Here is a 16832-nt window from a genome sequence, read left to right on the forward strand (position 1 = left end):
TTTCTTAAAGTTCTTATCAATTTTCAAGTAGCAACAAGGGTTAATGAGATATGATGATAATAAAATTCTGATTCTAAACAAAAAAATTAAACACAAAAAATTCAAAGCAGACAGCAGCAAAGTTTATATTAATTTAATGGTCGTAAAAGTATCAGAATATCAATCAGACCGTTCAGATGAACGAAACATGTGTCCTACAGCAGCTGACGAAATTTAAGTGCAATCAGACGGTGGATTACTTAGATATCAGAGTTTGATGCAGACTGTGCAGGGAATAAAAAAAACAGCAATAAAGATTTTTTTTTCTTTTTCTTTTTCGAAACAAAAAGACTAACTACTAAAGTACTAATTAAATCTAAAAATTATACTAATAAATTAGCCGTTCCCCGGCAACGGCGCCAAAAACTTGATGCAAAAATAAAATTGTTCTCCCAAGTGCAGGAGAATCGCACAAGTAGTAAAATCTCGGGAGTCCGAGGTCGAATCCTCAGGGAACGAAATTTATAGATTATTAGCGTAATTTTCAGATTAATTAATTAAATAAAATTTGTGGATTAAAATGATGTTTTGATTTTCAGAAATTAAATGCAGAGAATAATAAACATAATTCAATGAAATAAAAATGGTAGGAATCTGGAATCCCCCTTGATGATATTGCATCCAAGGAATAAACTCTATGGTTCTTGATTAAAGATTAAATGTAGGGTAGATCTAATCATGGTATATGTTTCATAAATATATGAACTCAATTTCTAAGCATTCATCGTGCTTTCTACGTCTACAACGAATCAAATACTAAAGCAATCCATATATCAATAATCATAATCCATTAAAGATCTATCTACGAAATAACTACGCATGGATCAAGAACATGTCAATAAATATAAATCATTGAAAGCAAAAGTTTAGAGTTTACTTCAAAGAGCAATATATCAAAGGTTCCTCCATCACCCTCCCTAGGACTTTAGCCTTCCATTTCCCACATTAATCCCCCTTTCATTTTCTTTCTTCTTTTTTTTTTTCTCTTTTCTTTTCGGAAACAGGGCCTCCCCTGTTTCCTCTCTCTGTTTTTTTCTTTGAATGGGGACTTGTTTTCGAATGAGGGCTCCCCGCTCCCAGCCGAGAAAAAAAACTATATATGCCGCGATGGATCCTTTCTTCAAACGGCTCGGATTGGGGAGATTACACGCGGACGGTTGAAGGTGAAGCGCCTGAGATGCGTGGGATCCTGATCTTCTTCAAATGGATGCACAGAGGCGCTCGGGAGCTGATCGCGATCGCTTGCATCGCGGGAGGATTGTTGGGATGCTGCGAGGTGCGGAAGAAAAGGATCTCTGCTGGGGCGTGGGTGGCTGAGATGGAAAGGGAAGAAGGCCGATCGAGGAATGAAGTCGGGAATCAGGGAGATCTGATCGTGAATTCCGAGAGCTGGGAGGTTGATCACGAACAGTTGATCGCAGCTAGTAACGTGCGGATGAAGCGGGATCTTTGCTGGCTCATGGATGCGGGAGAATCACGCTGAGAGCTGGACGCGTGGATGGATGAACTCGGAAGCCGCGGACGCAAACAGATGGGGATGCTCTCGAACGGAAGGATGACACGCCGGTGGGGAGAAGGATCCAGAAGAATCGGACGCGGAGATGCTTCGCAGGATGCTGGGAGAAAGAAGTGTGGACGCGGGGACCTAGATCTGAGGGGGTTGGATCGTGGAAGCTCGAAAATCGCTGGGAACTGATGTGGCTGGGCTTCATCGTTGGAGCTGGGAGGAGATGAAATCATTGGGAAGCTGATCACATGCGGACGCTGACCGATGGTGTGAACTGGGACTCGAATGCAGGATATGGGAGATGAACCGTGGACGGCTGGATGCTTCATGGATGCACGGGAGAAAGTCCTGATCGCGGTGTGATTCGATCACGGATCCTGAGACGCAGGCGGATCTTGAGAGGGTTGATGCGGCTCAAGGACGCGGCAAGGATGCTGAGGTGCTTGCGAACGGCTAAATCTGGGCTCTGTTCTGCAGCTGGAAAGAGATGAATTTACATAATGATAAAAATTATAATAAGTGCTAAGGATAAAATATTTAATCATGTAAATGTTAACACCTATTATTTATCATTATTTTGCTAGCATTAGGCTAAGTTAATTGGTACTTAGATCGCACTTTTGTGCTCTCATCAAGCATGAACCGAACCCCACTCATAAAAAGGCACAAGAACAGGGAACACAAGGAATAGAGGAGAAACCAATAGAAACTTACACACCTAAGGCTCCCTTTCCTAGTAGACTACAAGACTCAAAAAAAAAATCTCAGTACGATGAAATCATGGAAGTCTTTAAAAATGTTCAAATAAATTTATCCTTCCTAGATGCCATCAGACAGATCCCCTCCTATACAAAATTCTTAAAAGACCTAACCACGGTGAAAAGGAAAACCAGTATTCCTAGGCAAGCTGTGATGGCGGCACAAGCCTCATCTCTTATTCAACAATAGATTGCCCCAAAATACAAGGACCCTGGTTGCCCCACTGTTGAAATTAAAATAGGAGAAACCATCATTCGGAGAGCCCTATTAGACTTAGGAGCAAGTGTAAACCTATTACCCTATTCTGTCTACACCGAACTAGGTTTGGGGGAATTAAAGTCCACAAACATTACCTTGTCATTAGCAGATAGGACTGTGAAGTATCCCAAAGGAATTGTGGAGGATGTGATTGTAAAAGTTAATGAATTCTATTACCCTGTGGATTTTGTAGTCCTTGAAACTGAACCAGTAAAAAATCCAGAAAGTCACATCCCGGTGATCCTAGGTAGACTATTTTTGGCCACTTCAAAAATGCTGTGATTAGTTGCCGAAATGGAATAATGACTCTAGCCTTTGGGAACATGACTGTCCAGCTCAATGTTTTTCATAGTAGTAGTCAGTCAACTGAGATGGACGATTTGGAAGAAATTCACATGATTGAGAATATAATTAGCAGTTCTTTTAAAGAGTCGAGTTATTCTGACCCATTAGAAAGATGTTTGGCTAATTTTGGTCAAGATTGTGAGTCAAGTCAAGAGGTTAATGCATTGTTAGATTCCATTCCTGTGATGGATACTAGCAGATGGGCCACCAAGTTTGAATCATTGCCTATTTCGGAATCTCAGCTAGTGTCATCCAATGTCAAACCTCCACAACTAGAACTTAAAGACCTCCCCGAAAACTTGAAGTATGCATTTCTTGGAGAAAACAAGACCTTACCTGTTATAATTGCATCGAATCTAACTAAAGAATAGGAAGAGAAGCTGTTAAGTATCCTTTGAAAGAATCAGGAAGCTATCGGTTGGTCTATAGCTGATATTAAGGGGATTAGTCCTTCTGTGGTCCAACATAAAATCCATCTAGAAGAAGATGCAAAAATTTTTAGAGAACCACAAAGGCGACTTAATCCAATCATGAAGGACGTAGTTCGAGCCGAGGTCATCAAGCTTTTAGATGCAGGGATTATATATCCTATTTCTGATAGTCAGTGGGTAAGCCCAGCTCAAGTCGTACCTAAAAAGTTTGGCATCACTGTGGTGAAAAATGATCACAATGAGTTAGTCCCTACTCGAGTCCAAACGGGATGGCGAGTATGCATCGACTATAGGAAGCTTAATGCCATGACTAGGAAAGACCACTTTCCTCTATCCTTCATCGATCAAATGCTAGAACGGCTAGCTGGCCACTCCCATTACTGTTTCCTTGATGGTTATTCTGGATATAACCAAGTCCCTATCGCACGTGAGGATCAAGAGAAAACCACATTCACCTATCCTTATGGCACTTTTGCCTATCGTCGGATGCCTTTTGGGCTATACAATGCACCAGCTACATTCCAATGGTGTATGATGAGTATTTTCTCCGATATGGTGGAGAAATTTTTAAAAGTTTTTATGGATGATTTTTCTGTATTTGGATCCAATTTTGATGAATGTCTGCACCACTTGACACTTGTTGTAGAACGCTGTAAAGAGAAAAACTTAGTTCTTAACTGGGAGAAGTGTCATTTCATGGTAGAATCAGGTATTGTTTTAGGACACATTGTGTCACAAAGGGGAATTGAGGTGGATAAGGCCAAAGTAGAATTAATTGCTAAATTGCCACCTCCTAAGACTATTAGGGAAATTCGATCATTTTTAGGGCATGCGGGTTTTTACCGCCGCTTTATCAAGGATTTTAGCGAAATATCAAAATCCTTATGTGATTTGTTGGCCAAAGATATTGTTTTCAATTTTTCACCAACTTGTGTAACTGCTTTCGAAAGACTGAAGTCTGAATTGACTTCAGCACCCATCATAAGGTGTCCTGATTGGAGTCGTCCTTTTGAAATCATGTGTGATGCATCTGATTATGCCATAGGTGCTGTCTTAGGTCAGCGAGTAGAGAAGCTTCCCCATGTTATTCATTATGCGAGCAAAACTCTGAATGACGCCCAACTCAACTATTCCACTACTGAAAAAGAATTGTTGGCAGTTGTTTTTGCCCTAGATAAATTTCGTCCCTACCTGATAGGATCTAAGGTTCTTGTTTATTCCGATCATGCCGCCCTTAAGTACCTTCTCACAAAGAAGGATGCTAAGGCAAGGCTCATTCGTTGGATCCTATTGCTCCAGAAATTTGATCTCGAAATTCAAGATAAAAAGGGATCTGAAAATGTAGTAGCTGACCACTTGTCCAGACTGATTGTTGAGTCATCTGCAGAATCCTTACCTGTATCCGAAACTTTTCCGGACGAACAACTAATGATGATTTCCCATACCAATGTTCCATGGTATGCTGACATAGTCAACTACCTCGTTACTAAACAAATGCCCAGCTCTTGGACCAAACAGGAGCAATTTCGCTTTCTAGCTCGTGTGAAGTGGTATTTCTGGGATGAACCATACCTATTTATGAAAGTGATTCCTAGGTTCTTCGGTGTTTAGCATGCTGATTTTTTTTTTTTTTGAAAACTATGGCTGAACCTGATCGGGTTGCCTACGTACCCCTTCACAAGGGGAATCAAGCCACACGTAGTTCTTTTAAAATTTCAAAAATACAGCGGCAAAATGAATCAAACAATTTAATTCATGCTTGCTTACAAGATCAAATCTAGAAATCAGCACATTAAGAACACATAGGATTATACCGGAATCGTTTAAACAATTATGCTAAAACTTTTATGCATGATTAACTATCAGATCTGAAACTTAAGAACTCTATTCCAATTAATCTCCGAATATCCATCGAATGGATTCTAAAGATATCTCCGTGAGGAGCTCCAAAAGAGGGTAAAACCTCGGAAAATCGGACCTAGACCTTGACACCATAATAAATGATTAATGCTAGATTAATACCTTTTATGATGGATGAAAGTTGTGAATCTGATTCTTGACTTCGTAGCCACGCACACGAATGGCCTCTACGAGAAGTACACGCGAAGTCCTGAAGAATCTTCTTCCGCAACAGTGCTAGCAGTTGCAGAACACTTGAAAGCTGAAATCTGCCCGTCGGGATTCAATCAACTCTTGATCAATCGTCTTGAAGCAGATGGAGATGAGGTTTGTAAGAAAAGTAGAGGACTCAGATCTGATCTTGAATCTTCGAGATATTCACCCTGAAAACCCTATCTAAAATGGAGAAGAAGAGGAAGAGGAGGCGGGTGAGGAAGAAGGCTGCAATGGATGTGTTTTTGATGCCCATGTTTGACCCCTTTTAATGGCCTCCGAATTTTCATTCAAAATTCAAAATTTATTTTCAGAAAACCTCTTTTAGTTGGCACATGCAAAGGAATAGGAACAACCCAAATCATATCTCAACCAAATCTGTTTTAAATTCGAATTTTAAACACATGTGCAAGAGGGAAGGAATTTGAAATCCATGCGGCAAGGTAAAACACTTCATAATTTCGAAATCACCTCTTGAAATTCGAATTTAATCCATTCAAAAACTCATACGCCACCTTGGCTGATGGTTTGAGTGATTAAAATCATTTAACACATTGCTTAATGTTTGAATTTAAATTCAAATAACAAACAATGTCGCCATGTGTCAAGCAATGGGTCCATGTGCCATGCAATAATTTTGGTTTATTTAAAATTCATGAAATCCAATTCCATGTCACCAATAATTTCCACATAATCTGAGCCTAATCCCCTTGGGTTGCACCTAATCAAATTTGGTCAAACCCGAATTAAAACAAAGCAATTTGGTTGAACCCAATCTAATCAGGTCAGACCCCTATTGAGCTCAAATTGAATCCAATTCAATTTTGGCTAATGCAAACTCAATCAAATTGAATTAATTACTTTGTGTTAGACCTAATCCAATTAGGTCAATCCCCAATTAAGAACAAATTAATTTAAAATTAATTTGATCAGCTTAAGTCCTTTTTGGTTCTAACCTAATCCAATCAGGTCAAAATCCTGATTGAGCCCAAACTTGAATCCAATTCAATTTGGCTCATCCTTAGCACAATTACTCAATCAAATTGAGTTTATTGTAATTTAATTACTAATTAATCCTTCAATAATTACTTTAATTATTTTATAAGATAATTTGCCAATCAAATTGACCAAATTATCCCTGAATGATTCTTAATCATTCATCAGCTTTCTTGATCAATCAGGAATCTTCTATGCGTGTGACCTCATAGGTTCGAACCTAAGCCGGTAGTATAGGAACAATTTCCTACACTAATTGATGTGACCATCTAGCAATGGTACCCAACGTCCGGATAGGCCGAATATATGCGAAGCAAATATTCTGGAATCCTGAACTATGGTTACCGTATAATTCAATCCCTTTGACTCCTAATGCCAGGATGACTTAGAGCTCACTGTCAACCCTATAATTAGTACATCCATTATGTGATTAACTTTAGATATCCTGTGACTCCTCACTGGGATTACCCTGGCCAAGGTTTTGCTAAATTAATCACAAGACATTATCTCCTGTTTTCAGGAGGGGTCAATTCCATCTTGATTCACAACTGACTACGCAAGTACTTGACTGCACCCAGTGACCTTCCGTCACTAAATTAGAAATTTAGGTAGTCCGGTACCAAAGTACAGTGAGTTGCTTGCTAGTCACAGGTTGCGGTCTCAGGTCAGAGGGCCAAACTTATACCCATATCCACTCGGAACATCTCTCGACAGTAGAGCATTCTGGAATTAGTCACAGTGAAATGTACTCCTACACTTCACCTGTGTGGCATACCAGTGTCTCCACACTCCTTGGTTAAGAGGACAACCAACGTATATGTCACACAACGACCTAATCTCGATAATGCTGTCGTCCTAGTAACAACATATCATTTGGTCGCGAACAAGTTTAAGGACTCAAAGATAAATCCTCTTTTATCATAACATAAGTCCTAAGGACTTCATCATATAAGAGTTTATTTGAAGATGAAATGATGAATAATGCCAAATAACACTTTATTAATTTGTCAATTCATTTACAAAATTCAATCATCAATATGCTGACGATTGACATTTGGGATACAAATCCCAACAATTTAAATATTGCCCTGATCAGATCATCCGACGGTGTATTCCTGAATACGAACAAAGGAAAGTCCTTTCCTTTTGTCATGACCACGCTTGTGGTGGTCATTTCAGTGGTAAAAAGACGGCTGCAAAGGTTTTGCAATGCAGATTCTATTGGCCCATACTATTTCATGACTCACACGAGTATTGTAAAGCATGTGACCGATGTCAAAGACTAGAAAAAATTTCAAGAAAAAATGAGATGCCCCTGAACCCGATCTTAATTGTAGAAATCTTTGATGTTTGGGGTATTGATTTATGGGTCCTTTTCCTATGTCATTTGGGCACCAGTACATACTTCTAGCTATTGACTATGTATCTAAGTGGATTGAGGCTATCGTGTGTAAGACCAATGATCACAAAGTAGTGATCAAGTTTCTTAAGGAGTCTGTCTTCGCTCGCTTTGGCACCCCCTCGTGCTATAATTAGTGATGGGGGGAAACATTTTTGCAATAGAATTTTTAAAGCCCTTGCTAGGAAGTACAACATCACCCACAAGGTCGGTACACCATATCATCCACAAACAAGTGGACAAGTTGAGATTTCCAATAGAGAAATCAAGACCATCCTTGAAAAAACTGTCAACCCATCTCGAAAGGATTGGTCCCTTAGGTTAACGGATGCGTTGTGGGCATATCGAACGGCCTACAAAACACCAATTGGAATGTCCCCATATAGGATTGTCTATGGCAAGGCTTGCCATTTACCTGTCGAGTTAGAACACAAGGCCTATTGGGCAATTAAACGCCTAAATTTCGATCTCGGCAAGGCAGGAGAACATAGAAATCTACAGCTCGACGAGCTTGAAGAAATTAGGAACGATACTTACGAGTGTGTTAAGAAGTACAAAAATCGCATGAAAGTCATGCATGATAAAATGATTACTCGTAAAGAGTTTCACCAAGGACAAAAAGTTTTTTATATGATTCTCGATTACATCTATTCCCTGGAAAACTTAAATCTCGCTGGACTGGCCCATACACGGTAGAGAAAGTGCATCCGCATGGTGCAGTAGTAATATGCAATACCAAGGATGGTAGGTCTTTTCAAGTCAATGGACATCGTTTAAAACCATACCTTGAGTATCTGAGTCGAGAAGTCGAGGAGACACTTCTGACCGACCCTGTCTATTATGAGTAAATCGGAATTGTCTGGCTGAAGACATAAAACTTAGCACTCTGGGGAGGCAACCCAACATGTAAATATCTTCTAATTAAAAAAAATAAAATAATAATAATAATAATAATAATAATAATCAATAAATTACTAACATGCAGGTTTGGGGGATTTTGCCCCAATTTTCAATTTACCTACCCATATCAGGTAACTTCTCCTCTGTCCTCTTACTACTTTAATTTTTCTTTAACATTGAGGACAATGTTAGATTTAGGTTTGGGGGTATTTTTAAGCATTTAAAATTTTATAAAAATAAATAAAAAAAAATAGTTAAAATTTTTGGAAATTTAAAAAAAAAATTACAACGCACAAGGTATATAAAATCTAAGAGCCCAATGACTAGTTGGAAGTAGTGCAAAGTGAGTTTTTTTTATTAAGTTCCTTTTAGTGAGTTGTAAGCTAATTAGTGCTTTGAATTTCACAACACATCTGGCCTGCATTTTCTAAGGTATAGGTTCGACATTGTGTTGAGAATATGGTAGCAACCACGAATCCTGATGAACCATCTTTTTCTGATCCAAAAAAAAAAAAACTATTTGGTGGATTTAGTCAGGTACATTGAAAAGGGCTACCTATTGTCAAAGGTCAGCGGGCTTGTGATGAGGAACCCGAGCATAGGTCCGTAGGGGAGTCTTGATGCCTGACACCTCATACCAATTGGTGTGAGAATTGTCGACTAATTGCTTGCTACATGGAGGAATCATCACAGGAGTAAAAGTGCACAATATATACATTATCATTTCTCTTTCAAAAAAAAAAAAGAAAGAAGAAAAAAAATGAAAAACAAAAAAATATATTAACCTTAAAAAAGACAATAGTGTGAAAATCGTCGTTGTAAAAATTCGAGTAAACTGGAATATTACATATAAAGCCTATGAGGTATTAAAGTAAATATCCACAGCTCTCGAAATCCTGCAGAAAAGATGATTTTGAATCAACAAATAGGTCTTGTCCGACCAATTCTTGGAAACTACTAATATTAGCAATATTTTGGAGATCCGAAACCTTAGCTGGTGCATGGTCTAGACTTCACTAAGCACTCAAGTATAAATAAGTATTACAACTCCCTAGCAGAAAACTTAATGACTTCAACTTAAATTGCATACTAACCTAGAATTTGGGCTACTTAGCAATTAAAACCTTGTGAGCTTTTGAAATTCTTATCAGTTATGTACTTGAAATTAGACTTTCATTTCAAAAAAAAAAAAAAAGGGATTGAAGTTTGTGGGTAACTTCACTGCAAACCCTCACGAGACAACACTCGTCCACTAGGGTAACCTAGGAGTTTAAAGGCTTGTTGCACGTGCTAAGTGCAATCGTAATACTCTATGGAAATAAGTATTTATCTTAGTATATTTATATAATAAATTACACTTTTGCACTCTCATTTTATCATTTTCGCACTAAATTGCTAGAGACTAGCAATAAAATAGTTGGGGGGTGTGATGAGAGCACAAAAGTGCAATCATCGTACCACCTTAATTAGTATTATAGTTAATTTTTAATGATAAAATTAATGAATTAACATTGTATTTGTGTTTGAGTGCAAGGAATCTAAGAGACCCAATAACATTGGGTTTGAGCCCAATGCTCGACAGCCCGAGCTCAACAAATTTTCCAGCTGCCATGCAAGCATGAAATCCCACGCCGTCCATCAGATCACCTTCCAAATCAGTCCCACATCAAGGCCCCGCGATCATTTCCTTCTTAGCCATCCGTCCAACTAATCATCAACATCCCAAATAAATCCACTCCGTCCGCATCTTCAACGAGTCCTCCTAGCATCCCACGGATCACGACACCATCCCAGCCGTCCATCTTTTCAGCTCCAAGGATCTCGTGATCGGCTCAACCTCCCACGCCCGTGAAGCATCTGCCCCCGTCCGACTGCAGCGTGATCCAAGGTCCTCTCAAATCCCAGCTTCCAGCCGGATCAGCCTCCAAATGATCCCGAGCGATCTCCAAGCCTCCGACGTCGCGTCCGTGATCCGCGTCACTCCCAGGTACCCGTTTGAACGCAGCCCAGCTTCTCCAAGTGATCCCGCGGCCAGCGTTGCAACCTCCCATCCACCGGATCTACGTTCCCCCCTCTTCCGTGATCCCAGCACCTCACAGTTGATCCAAGCCGTGAACGCCTCCTCCCAGCTCCTCCGCCGCCAAGCATCATGTCCGAGCCGTAATGATCCAAGGCGCCATCCACGGATCCGTTCCTCCCAGCACCGATTCCGGCCGCCCGTTTCAAAGATCCACAGCTTCATCCCGTGCGGAAACCAGGGAGAAGAAAGGATCCCACACCCGCTTCCAATCCGGCGTCCACAGAGCTTCCGGTGATTCCGCATCTCTTCCGGATTTGAAATCTCAAGCATCTGCATCCACGGATCACGTCGGCCGATCCACCTCCCTGAGATCCCGCGCCCGTTTCTCCTCCTCTCCATGCTGTGGCGATCTATAAGAAGGGGAGAACGAGAGGAGGAGAGGAGCTCAGCTGGGTGGTTGGTTCCAAAGAACAGAGGAAAGAGGCCGGCGGGTCCAAGGAAACAGGGGAGCTCTTTTGGGAAGAAGAAGAAAAAAAAAAAGGGAAATGAGTATTTTATGTTCCACTGAGAGAGAGAGAGAGGGATAAGAGAAGTAATTTATTTTTGTTTTCTTTTCTTTATTTTATTTGCAAAATAGAAGGAGTATTAGGCCTCTAATCTCCATTTTTTTTGTAATCAGTTTTCCTCTTTATGAAATCCATCAATTTTCTTTCATGCAATCCCTGTTCTAGATTCGAGTTAATTTCTATTTTCTTTTATGAAATCTTTTAATTTTTTTTATGCAATACATTAAATCTTCCTTTATGCAATTTGTGTTCACTTCAAGCTTCTTATTTTCATCCATTTTAATTTACGCCAAAACTCTTATTTGATTAATTAAATAAATGCTTTTTGAATTTAAATACTTGTCTTTTAGTTAATTTCAATTAAAAAACATTCTCCGGTAGACTGGAGAATCCATCAACATCCTCAAAATAATGTTTTTCTTCTATCATTCAAAAATCGATTTTAAATCCGAGTGAACGTTTTAATTTTTATGCAACTCCAATCGCCTCCCTGTGGATCGACCTCTTACGACTACTATTCTTCAAGTAGGAAAGGTAAGAGTAAAATTAAATTTAACTTTTGTTCGTCGTTTCTAACAACGATCTGTCTAGCATATTTTTAGGTAGACAGGAATCGGACGAACAGGAGGGAGGAGGCCGCCAAGCTTCTTTCTTCTCCTCTTCTTGCTTGCGGCTGAATCAAGAAAAGGGGAGAGGGAGGCCACGACACAAAGGGAAGAGGGCTTCTTATCAATGCCCTAGGTGCCTCCCATAGCCCTTTATAAGCAAGTGGAGCTCCTAACTTTTAGGAACTCCTTGATAACCTTCCAAGAGGGGCGCCGGCCCCTCTTGTTTGCCGCACCAAGCAAGAAAAAGGAGGAGGGGCGTGTGCCCCTCCTTCATGGTTAACCTAATCCTCATTAAGTAAGGATTGGGATGCCCTAATGTGGCTAAGCCCAAATCTAATTAGGCTTAGTCTAAGGGTGAACCAATTTTGGGTTTGATCCATGCAATGTCCTAATCCAATTAGAACTCAATGAATCATGACTCAATTGAACCCTTCAATCCTAATCTAATTAGGAGTCATTAGATTAATAATTAATTGGGACTTAAGAAATCCTATTCCAATTAGGACTTATTTAATTTTAATCCTAATCCAATTACGACTCTAATTTGAATCCAAAGTCCTAATCCAATTAGGACTTTTAGGAATCCTATTCTAAGTAGGAATCCAAATTGAATTCAAAATCCTAATCTAATTAGGATTGTTGGAATCCTATTCTAAGTAGGACTCCCAGTCCTACTCCAAGTAGGATTCCCAGTCCTAATCCAATTAGGACTCCCGAAATCCTACTCCAAGTAGGATTCGTGTTTAAGTCTAATTAATTAATTCCCATTGTTCCTTCTTCAACTGATCATCAATCAAATTGATTACTCGTGATTCATAATCACATTTCAACCATCGGATCGGTCAATACTTCTAGTGTGTGTGACCCCATAGGTTCTATTCTGACTGGTAGTGAGATATATTGCGATCTCTATCACAATATCATTGAAAACTCCTTTCAATGGGTTGGAACAATTCCAACTCAACTCATTAGGATTTATCGATCATCGAGATATTCCCTGTAAGTCTCACCATCCACCAGTGACACCTAGCAGCATGTAGTGGCTACCCAGGAGAATAGAATAATGAACCTCTAGGTGCAGTTATTGTATGATACAGTCCTTCTACCGTAGATCCCTACAGGACGGAGGTCATGGACAACTCGTCAAACCCCATCGTCTATCATATGTCAAGATTTATTCGACTTAAGTTCGAGAGTGGAAAACTTTTTCTCCACTGTGCATACTGCCCCGACCGAGGTCTTACGAATGCAGTCTTATAAATCACATAGGATCTCTCCTTATCTACCAAGGTCGATAGATTCCATATAGGTGCATACCCTACTCCTACGGTGAACCTATTGCAGCCAATCTACACTGCATGGATCCGTATGTCTAGAGACCATGTATACGTGCAGTCAAACTACAATAACCTCACTGTGAGTAGCCGAAGCACCGCAGATCAAAGGACCAGTCACACTATTGCAACATCAAGCAAGTCACTAACGAGTGGATAGACATCCAAGTGACTTCTTGTCTTGGTCACGCTCAGTATCCTTGTTCTTAACAAGCACCTGCACTATTACTTCAGTGTCGCCACACTGTGGACTCGAGTCTCGTCCGTGCATAAGAAAAGCAATGTGTGCACTGATCGGATCGATCACCGTCCTCGTGATGATCCATTGATCAGGAGCATTCAGAAATTAATCACCAATGATGCATGGCTCAAATTCTTAACTCTTAAAAATATGCATCATCATCTTATTAATTCTTGGACGATTCATAGACACATAAATAATATGAATAAAAAAGATGCCTTTTATTTATTCAATAATAAATAGTCAAGTACAAAATTATGTCCCTAGAATTAACAATGTGTCAGCCAGATTGGTTTCTAGGGCATATATCTAACAATCTCCCACTTGCACTAAAGCCAATTGGTCATATATCTTAGTCCCATTTTCTCAAGGTGGGCTTCAGTCTTTTGCTGACTCAGCTGCTTAGTGAATGGGTCTGCCACGTTGTCCGCAGAGTCTACTCTCTGCACCTCGACATACTTCTTCTCAACATAGTCGCGTATGAGGTGGAAGCGCCGCTCTATGTGCTTGGACTTCTGATAAGACTTTGGCTCCTTAGCAAGAGCTACGGCGCCATTATTATCGCAGTAGAGTGTTATGGCATCTGATGTCATCACATCCAACTCTGCAATGAATATCTTGAACCAGAAGCCTTCTTTAGCAGCTTCAGAGGCGGCGATGTATTCAGGTTCCATGGTAGAATCAGCAATGATCGGTTGTTTAGAACTTTTCCAATTTACCGTACCACCATTGCACAAGAACACATACCCAGATGTTGACTTTCTATCATCGACATCAGTCATAAAGTCTGAATCTGTGTACCCTTCTACCTTTAACTCTGATGATCCTCCAAATACCAAGAATAAATCTTTAGTTCTTCTCAAGTACTTAAGAATATTCTTCACAGCTATCCAGTGTTCTTCACCTAGATTCGACTGATATCTGCTTGTGACACTCACAGCTAGGGCTATATCAGGTCGTGTACATAGCATGGCATACATGAGGCTTCCTATTGCCGATGCATAAGGGATCTTGCTCATGCGTTGAATCTCTTCAGATGTGTTGGGGCACATCTTCTTGGAAAGATGAATTCAATGCCTTAGGGGTAAGAGACCTCTTTTAGAGTTTTCCATGCTGAACCTTTTAGCACTTCCTCTATGTACATCTTCTGTGATAGGCCAAGCATCCTTTTAGATCTATCTCTATAGACCTTTATCCCCAAAATATAGGATGCTTCCCAAGATCTTTCATGGAGAACTTTTTTGACAACTAGACCTTGACCGAGGTTAGCATGAGAATATCATTTTCTATCAGGAGGATGTCGTCTACGTACAGTACGAGAAACACGACAGCACTCCCACTAACCTTCTTATAGACACACGGTTCCTCTTCGTTCTTGATGAAATCAAACGTTTTGATTGCATCATTGAAACGAGTATTCCAACTCCGAGATACTTGTTTTAGTCCATAAATGGACCTTTGCAGCTTGCAGACCTTGTGATCTCTATCACTGAAAGTGAAACCCAAGGGCTGCTCCATGTAGATATCTTCATCAAGATATCCATTCAGAAAAGCTGTTTTCACATCCATTTGCCAAATTTCATAATCATGAAATACTGCAATGGCAAGCAATGTTCGGATGGATTTCAGCATGGCTACAGGTGAAAAGGTTTCCTGATAGTGAGTACCTTCGCGCTGACTATACCCTTTTGCCACCATTCTTGCCTTATAGGTCTCTATCTTTCCATCTGAACCTATCTTCCTTTTGTAGATCTATTTGCATCCAATAGGTACAATACCTTCTGGTGGATCCACTAAAGTCCAGACTTGGTTGGAATGCTTGGAGTCTAACTCTGACTTCATAGCTTCCAACCATTTTTCGGAATCGATATCTGATATCGCCTCGTTGTAGGTTTTGGGATCCTCTATGTGTTCCCTATCTCCAATGAGAAATATTTCCTTAGTATTCTCTTCAAGCATACCTAAGTATCTATCAGGAGGATGGGAGACCCTACTTGATCTGTGAGGTGGAGGAACAACGTGTACTGGCTCTGTATGAATGGGTTCTATAGGATCCATGACTCGTTGCTTTCCAGAAACTTTCTCTTCAAGCTCAATTTTCCTTCCACTGCCTCTATCAAGGATAAACTGTTTTTTCAAGAAGATGGCATCTCGGCTCACAAATACATTGTGATCCTCTGAGACGTAAAAATTGTATCCTAATGACTCTTTAGGATATCCTATAAAACGAGCACTTATGGTCCTAGCCTCTAGCTTGTCCGCCTGTAGTCGCTTGACATGGGCCGGACATCACCAAATCTTGAGATGACCAAGACTTGGTTTCTTACCATGCCATATCTCATACAGTGTGGTAGGAACGGATTTAGAGGAAACACTATTCAGTAGATAAATTGCGGTAAGTAAGGCATCTCCCCAAAGAAATATAGGTAAATCAGTGAAGCTCATCATGGACCGGACCATATCCAATAGAGTCCGATTTCTCCTCTCTGACATTCCGTTGAGTTGAGGTGTACCCGGAGGAGTCCATTGTGAGATTATGCCATTCTCTTTAAGATAGTCCCGAAATTTTCCACTAAGGTATTCTCCTCCTCGATCTGATCGAAGAGCCTTAAGGGGTTTTCCAGTTTGTTTTTCTACTTCATTTCTAAAGTCTTTGAACTTTTCAAAAGATTCAGATATGTGTCTCATAAGATACACATACCCATACCGTGAATAATCATCGGTAAAGGTAATGAAGTATGAATAACGTTCCCTGGCTTACACATCGAATGGGCCACACACATCTGTGTGTACCAGGGTAAGTATTTCAGTGGTCCTCTCCCTATATCCTACAAAGGGCAATCTAGCCATTTTTCCTTGAAGACAGGACTCGCAAACTGGATATGACTCGGAAGTCAATGAGCCGAGAAGCCCATCTTTATCCATTTTGTTCATTCTGTCTTCTCCAATATGGCCAAGTCTGAGGTGCCACAAATATTTTTGGTTTATCTCATCCCTGGATCTCTTGGATCCTTTGGCACTTACTTCTTGCTCAGACACATTTACAGATACATCCATATGCAAATGATAGAGACTGTCAATCATAAAACCACGTGCGACTATTTTATTTCTGAAATAAATAGAACAGCAGTCTTTGTCAAATGTAAAAATATGACCTTCCTGTGCTAGACATGAAACAGAAATCAAATTTCTGCTAGCAACAGGTACATAATAGCAGTCTCTAAGTAATAAACTAAAACCAGACGGTAGTCGCAGATGGTAGGTGCCCACAGCCACAGCAGCAACTTTTGCCCCGTTACCAACCCGAAGGGTTACCG

This window comes from Phoenix dactylifera, unplaced genomic scaffold (genome assembly GCF_009389715.1).
Source record: "Phoenix dactylifera cultivar Barhee BC4 unplaced genomic scaffold, palm_55x_up_171113_PBpolish2nd_filt_p 001996F, whole genome shotgun sequence".
In the NCBI taxonomy this organism is placed as follows: Eukaryota; Viridiplantae; Streptophyta; class Magnoliopsida; order Arecales; family Arecaceae; genus Phoenix; species Phoenix dactylifera.